This window comes from Oncorhynchus clarkii, chromosome 20, assembly GCF_045791955.1.
Source record: "Oncorhynchus clarkii lewisi isolate Uvic-CL-2024 chromosome 20, UVic_Ocla_1.0, whole genome shotgun sequence".
Lineage (NCBI taxonomy): Eukaryota > Metazoa > Chordata > Actinopteri > Salmoniformes > Salmonidae > Oncorhynchus > Oncorhynchus clarkii.
The window spans coordinates 10181270-10188238 of record NC_092166.1 but is presented as its reverse complement, the minus strand read 5'-3'; positions in this window follow the sequence as shown (position 1 = coordinate 10188238).

The following is a 6969-nucleotide window of genomic DNA, read 5'->3' as shown; positions in this document are numbered from 1 at the left end:
GGATATTTTTTTTGTATTGCTGCTTGAAAAAATGCATTTCAGTTTGTGTGTGTGTGTGTGTGTGTGTGTGTGTGTGTGTGTGTGTGTGTGTGTGTGTGTGTGTGTGTGTGTGTGTGTGTGTGTGTGTGTGTGTGTGTGTGTGTGTGTGTGTGTGTGTGTGTGTGTGTGTGTGTGTGTGTGTGTGTGTGTGTGTGTGTGTGTGTGTGTGTGTGTGTGTTTTAACCCCGAGGCTTTGGCTGGCTTTTCCTCATGACTTTTTCTGAATATTTTGGGGTCATCTTAGACAAGCTTTTATTTTGAAAGGGTGACTTTTAAGTCATGTATTACTCTGATGTTAAACTCAATACATTTGAGTACCTTTGTACTAAATCTTTTACTGTGTTTTAAAAATGTACCTGTATTCTAGTGACCCCTTGAGCTTAATATTCTTCTGCTTGTCATGCAGTGAAAGTGAATTTCCTTTATTTTCCTGTTGCTCTTATTTTTCTCGACCAGTGGTTCATGTCCCTGGTCCTTAACTGCCTGTGTCTTCAGGGCAGCCAGGGTCCAAATGTATTTCTAGGCTGGTCCTTGAAGGTCGTACAGGCTTTACTACTAGTAACCATAGGACCACTATACGAATATATTGTATTTTTTTGCCTGACCAAATCTTTGTGTGTGTGCGTGCATGCATGCGAAATTGATTGGGTTCACTGTGAACGTGAACAATAGTTACTTATAGAACTTAAAGAATTCCCCTGTCATCTTCCGGGCACTTGACCACAAGTTCAAAAGCAGCTGTCTTTTGCCTGAAGTAGTTGTTATTTCTGAGAACATAGTTGTTTCATACTAGGGAAGATGGTCGACTGTGCACATATCTTGTTTCTATCAGCACCAGTACTCTGAAACTTGTTTATTTTTTATTTTTTTCCCTCGTGATCATCTTTGCTGTTACTGTTCTATTATTGTTGTTGTTATTATTATTATTATTATTATTATTATTACTACAGCAGCACTACTGCATAATTTGTCTGAAAGAAATGGTCTGTTCAATGTGGAGCAATCGAGTGCTACAGAATGTATGACTGCTAACCTTGCGTATAGTCATCTGTGTCTAGCATTTCCAGTAGAGGATTTATTTGACCAAAGTGGGTATACTTCACACCACCGGATGGGACAACGGCCCCTAATAACTGCTGGAGCGGAACTAATGGAATGGCATAAAACACATGGAAACCATCAGTTAGATGTATTTAATTCCACTGATTCCACTCCAGTCATTACCATGAGCCCGTTCTCCTCAAGCTGTCACCAACCTCCTGTGCTTCACACATTTGGGTTGGGGAAGAGGTACATTTAAGGCGAATATTGTAAGTGACTGAAAGCTTTATATTACAGTGCTCTGGAAAGACTTGCTGGTAATGCACTGACACAGGTGACTGGCGCAAGCCTTTTGTAGGACTGTTTGAGCCACTTGACGGTAGACTTCTCTGCAAACATCCCTGTTCTAATAAATTACTTAAGAGGTGTTAAATGTATTCTGCACACGGAAGTGAGTTGTGTGAAATTATTACTGTGATTTAAAAGGAAAAAGAATGGACTATTGCTTTTCTATGTTCAAGCTGTGTGACGTTGGCATTATTTCAATGTTATGTCCATAGAGATCCTATTAAATTACTGTAGGAGCTATGTTATAAACCCTCAAAGTTCCATGGGGTCAAAATGGCAGCCATCTTGGTCAGGGGGAAATCCAAAAAACAGTCTAGTTGGAATGAATGGCAGTAGAGGCATAGGTGATGCATTTCCTGATTTTACTAAATGCAGGAAAATAAAAGTAACGCATGTGATTATATCAGTTCTAGTCAACCTAAAATATTATCAAATAATAATAAATATGGTTTATACAGGTTGTAATACACGTTTTCAGTATAAATATAATCGAAAATGTGAACAGACAATAATGTCTCAGATTTTGTTTTCTTTGAAAGCTGTGAGTGCTATTTTATGAAAAAAGTATGTGGACAGCCCTTCAAATGAGTGGATTCAGCTATTTCAGCCACAACCTTTGCTGACAGGTTTATAAAATTGAGCACACAGCCATGCAATCTCCATAGACAAACATTGACAGTTGAAAGGCCTTACTGAAGAGCTCAGTGACTTTCAATGTGGCACTGCCATAGGATGCCACTTTTCCAACAAGTCAGTTCGTTAAAGTTCTGCCCTGTAGAGCTGTTCTGATCAACTGCAAGTGTTGTTATTGTGAAGTGGAAACGTCTAAGGGCAACAATGGCTCAGCAGCAAAGTGGCAGGCCACTCAAGCTCACAGAACAGGACCGGCGAGTGCTGAAGCACATAGCGCGTAAACATAGTCTGTCCTCGGTTGCAACACTCACTACCGAGTTACAAACTGCCTCTGGAAGCAACATCAGCACAATAGCTGTTTGTCGGGAGCTTCATGAAAGGGGTTTCCATGGCCGAGCAGCCGCACACAAGCCTAAGATCACCATGCGCAATGCCAAGCGCTGGTGTAAAGCTCACCGCCATTGGACTCTGGAGTAGTGGAAACACGTTCTCCGGAGTGATGAATCACGGTTCACCCTCTGGCAGTCCGAACGGCGACGTCAGTGCCCAACCTCAATAAAGCTCTTGTGGCTAAATGGAAGCAAGTCCCTGATGCAATTTTTAAATTTTTAAATTTCACTTTTATTTAACCAGCTAGGCCAGTTGAGATCAAGTTCTCATTTACAACTGCGACCTGGCCAAGATAAAGCAAAGCAGAGCGACACAAACAACACAGAGTTACACATGGGATAAACAAACATACAGTCAATAACACAATAGAAAAATCGATATACAGTGTGTGCAAGTGTAGTAAGATTAAGGAGCTAAGGCAATAAATAGGCCATAGTGACGAAATAATTACGATTGCATAATAATTATAATTGCAATTAACACAGGAGTGATAGACCCGCAGAAGATGAATGTGTAAGTAGAGATACTGGGGTGCAAAGGAACAAACAATAACAATATGCAATGTTCCAACATCTAGTGGAAAGCCTTCCCAGAAGAGTGGAGGCTGTTATAGCAGCAATGTTCCAACATCTAGTGGAAAGCCTTCCCAGAAGAGTGGAGGCTGTTATAGCAGCAATGTTCCAACATCTAGTGGAAAGCCTTCCCAGAAGAGTGGAGGCTGTTATAGCAGCAATGTTCCAACATCTAGTGGAAAGCCTTCCCAGAAGAGTGGAGGCTGTTATAGCAGCAATGTTCCAACATCTAGTGGAAAGCCTTCCCAGAAGAGTGGAGGCTGTTATAGCAGCAATGTTCCAACATCTAGTGGAAAGCCTTCCCAGAAGAGTGGAGGCTGTTATAGCAGCAATGTTCCAGCATCTAGTGGAAAGCCTTCCCAGAAGAGTGGAGGCTGTTATAGCAGCAATGTTCCAACATCTAGTGGAAAGCCTTCCCAGAAGAGTGGAGGCTGTTGTAGCAGCAATGTTCCAACATCTAGTGGAAAGCCTTCCCAGAAGAGTGGAGGCTGTTATAGCAGCAATGTTCCAACATCTAGTGGAAAGCCTTCCCAGAAGAGTGGAGGCTGTTATAGCAGCAATGTTCCAGCATCTAGTGGAAAGCCTTCCCAGAAGAGTGGAGGCTGTTATAGAAGCAATGTTCCAACATCTAATGGAAAGCCTTCCCAGAAGAGTGGAGGCTGTTATAGCAGCAATGTTCCAACATCTAATGGAAAGCCTTCCCAGAAGAGTGGAGGCTGTTATAGCAGCAATGTTCCAGCATCTAGTGGAAAGCCTTCCCAGAAGAGTGGAGGCTGTTATAGCAGCAATGTTCCAACATCTAATGGAAAGCCTTCCCAGAAGAGTGGAGGCTGTTATAGCAGCAATGTTCCAACATCTAGTGGAAAGCCTTCCCAGAAGAGTGGAGGCTGTTATCGCAGCAATGTTCCAACATCTAGTGGAAAGCCTTCCCAGAAGAGTGGAGGCTGTTATAGCAGCAATGTTCCAACATCTAGTGGAAAGCCTTCCCAGAAGAGTGGAGGCTGTTATAGCAGCAATGTTCCAACATCTAGTGGAAAGCCTTCCCAGGAGAGTGGAGGCTGTTATAGCAGCAATGTTCCAACATCTAGTGGAAAGCCTTCCCAGGAGAGTGGAGGCTGTTATAGCAGCAATGTTCCAACATCTAGTGGAAAGCCTTCCCAGGAGAGTGGAGGCTGTTATAGCAGCAATGTTCCAACATCTAGTGGAAAGCCTTCCCAGGAGAGTGGAGGCTGTTATAGCAGCAATGTTCCAACATCTAGTGGAAAGCCTTCCCAGAAGAGTGGAGGCTGTTATAGCAGCAATGTTCCAACATCTAGTGGAAAGCCTTCCCAGAAGAGTGGAAGCTGTTATAGCAGCAATGTTCCAACATCTAGTGGAAAGCCTTCCCAGAAGAGTGGAGGCTGTTATAGCAGCAATGTTCCAACATCTAATGGAAAGCCTTCCCAGAAGAGTGGAGGCTGTTATAGCAGCAATGTTCCAACATCTAGTGGAAAGCCTTCCCAGAAGAGTGGAGGCTGTTATAGCAGCAATGTTCCAACATCTAATGGAAGGCCTTCCCAGAAGAGTGGAGGCTGTTATAGCAGCAATGTTCCAACATCTAGTGGAAAGCCTTCCCAGAAGAGTGGAGGCTGTTATAGCAGCAATGTTCCAACATCTAATGGAAAGCCTTCCCAGAAGAGTGGAGGCTGTTATAGCAGCAATGTTCCAGCATCTAATGGAAAGCCTTCCCAGAAGAGTGGATGCTGTTATAGCAGCAATGTTCCAACATCTAATGGAAAGCCTTCCCAGAAGAGTGGAGGCTGTTATAGCAGCAATGTTTCAACATCTAGTGGAAAGCCTTCCCAGAAGAGTGGAGGCTGTTATAGCAGCAATGTTCCAGCATCTAGTGGAAAGCCTTCCCAGAAGAGTGGAGGCTGTTATAGCAGCAATGTTCCAGCATCTAGTGGAAAGCCTTCCCAGAAGAGTGGAGGCTGTTATAGCAGCAATGTTCCAGCATCTAGTGGAAAGCCTTCCCAGAAGAGTGGAGGCTGTTATAGCAGCAATGTTCCAGCATCTAATGGAAAGCCTTCCCAGAAGAGTGGAGGCTGTTATAGCAGCAATGTTCCAACATCTAGTGGAACGCCTTCCCAGAAGAGTGGAGGCTGTTATGGCAGCAATGTTCCAGCATCTAGTGGGAAGCCTTCCCAGAAGAGTGGAGGCTGTTATAGCAGCAATGTTCCAATATCTAGTGGAAAGCCTTCCCAGAAGAGTGGAGGCTGTTATAGCAGCAATGTTTCAACATCTAGTGGAAAGCCTTCCCAGAAGAGTGGAGGCTGTTATAGCAGCAATGTTCCAGCATCTAGTGGAAAGCCTTCCCAGAAGAGTGGAGGCTGTTATAGCAGCAATGTTCCAGCATCTAATGGAAAGCCTTCCCAGAAGAGTGGAGGCTGTTATAGCAGCAATGTTCCAGCATCTAGTGGAAAGCCTTCCCAGAAGAGTGGAGGCTGTTATAGCAGCAATGTTCCAACATCTAATGGAAAGCCTTCCCAGAAGAGTGGAGGCTGTTATAGCAGCAATGTTCCAACATCTAGTGGAAAGCCTTCCCAGAAGAGTGGAGGCTGTTATCGCAGCAATGTTCCAACATCTAGTGGAAAGCCTTCCCAGAAGAGTGGAGGCTGTTATAGCAGCAATGTTCCAACATCTAGTGGAAAGCCTTCCCAGAAGAGTGGAGGCTGTTATAGCAGCAATGTTCCAACATCTAGTGGAAAGCCTTCCCAGGAGAGTGGAGGCTGTTATAGCAGCAATGTTCCAACATCTAGTGGAAAGCCTTCCCAGGAGAGTGGAGGCTGTTATAGCAGCAATGTTCCAACATCTAGTGGAAAGCCTTCCCAGGAGAGTGGAGGCTGTTATAGCAGCAATGTTCCAACATCTAGTGGAAAGCCTTCCCAGGAGAGTGGAGGCTGTTATAGCAGCAATGTTCCAACATCTAGTGGAAAGCCTTCCCAGAAGAGTGGAGGCTGTTATAGCAGCAATGTTCCAACATCTAATGGAAAGCCTTCCCAGAAGAGTGGAAGCTGTTATAGCAGCAATGTTCCAACATCTAGTGGAAAGCCTTCCCAGAAGAGTGGAGGCTGTTATAGCAGCAATGTTCCAGCATCTAGTGGAAAGCCTTCCCAGAAGAGTGGAGGCTGTTATAGCAGCAATGTTCCAGCATCTAGTGGAAAGCCTTCCCAGAAGAGTGGATGCTGTTATAGCAGCAATGTCCCAGCATCTAATGGAAAGCCTTCCCAGAAGAGTGGAGGCTGTTATAGCAGCAATGTTCCAACATCTAGTGGAACGCCTTCCCAGAAGAGTGGAGGCTGTTATGGCAGCAATGTTCCAGCATCTAGTGGAAAGCCTTCCCAGAAGAGTGGAGGCTGTTATAGCAGCAATGTTCCAACATCTAGTGGAAAGCCTTCCCAGGAGAGTGGAGGCTGTTATAGCAGCAATGTTCCAACATCTAGTGGAAAGCCTTCCCAGGAGAGTGGAGGCTGTTATAGCAGCAATGTTCCAACATCTAGTGGAAAGCCTTCCCAGAAGAGTGGAGGCTGTTATAGCAGCAATGTTCCAACATCTAGTGGAAAGCCTTCCCAGAAGAGTGGAGGCTGTTATAGCAGCAATGTTCCAACATCTAATGGAAAGCCTTCCCAGAAGAGTGGAAGCTGTTATAGCAGCAATGTTCCAACATCTAGTGGAAAGCCTTCCCAGAAGAGTGGAGGCTGTTATAGCAGCAATGTTCCAACATCTAATGGAAAGCCTTCCCAGAAGAGTGGAGGCTGTTATAGCAGCAATGTTCCAGCATCTAGTGGAAAGCCTTCCCAGAAGAGTGGAGGCTGTTATAGCAGCAATGTTCCAGCATCTAGTCGAAAGCCTTCCCAGAAGAGTGGAGGCTGTTATAGCAGCAATGTTCCAACATCTAGTGGAAAGC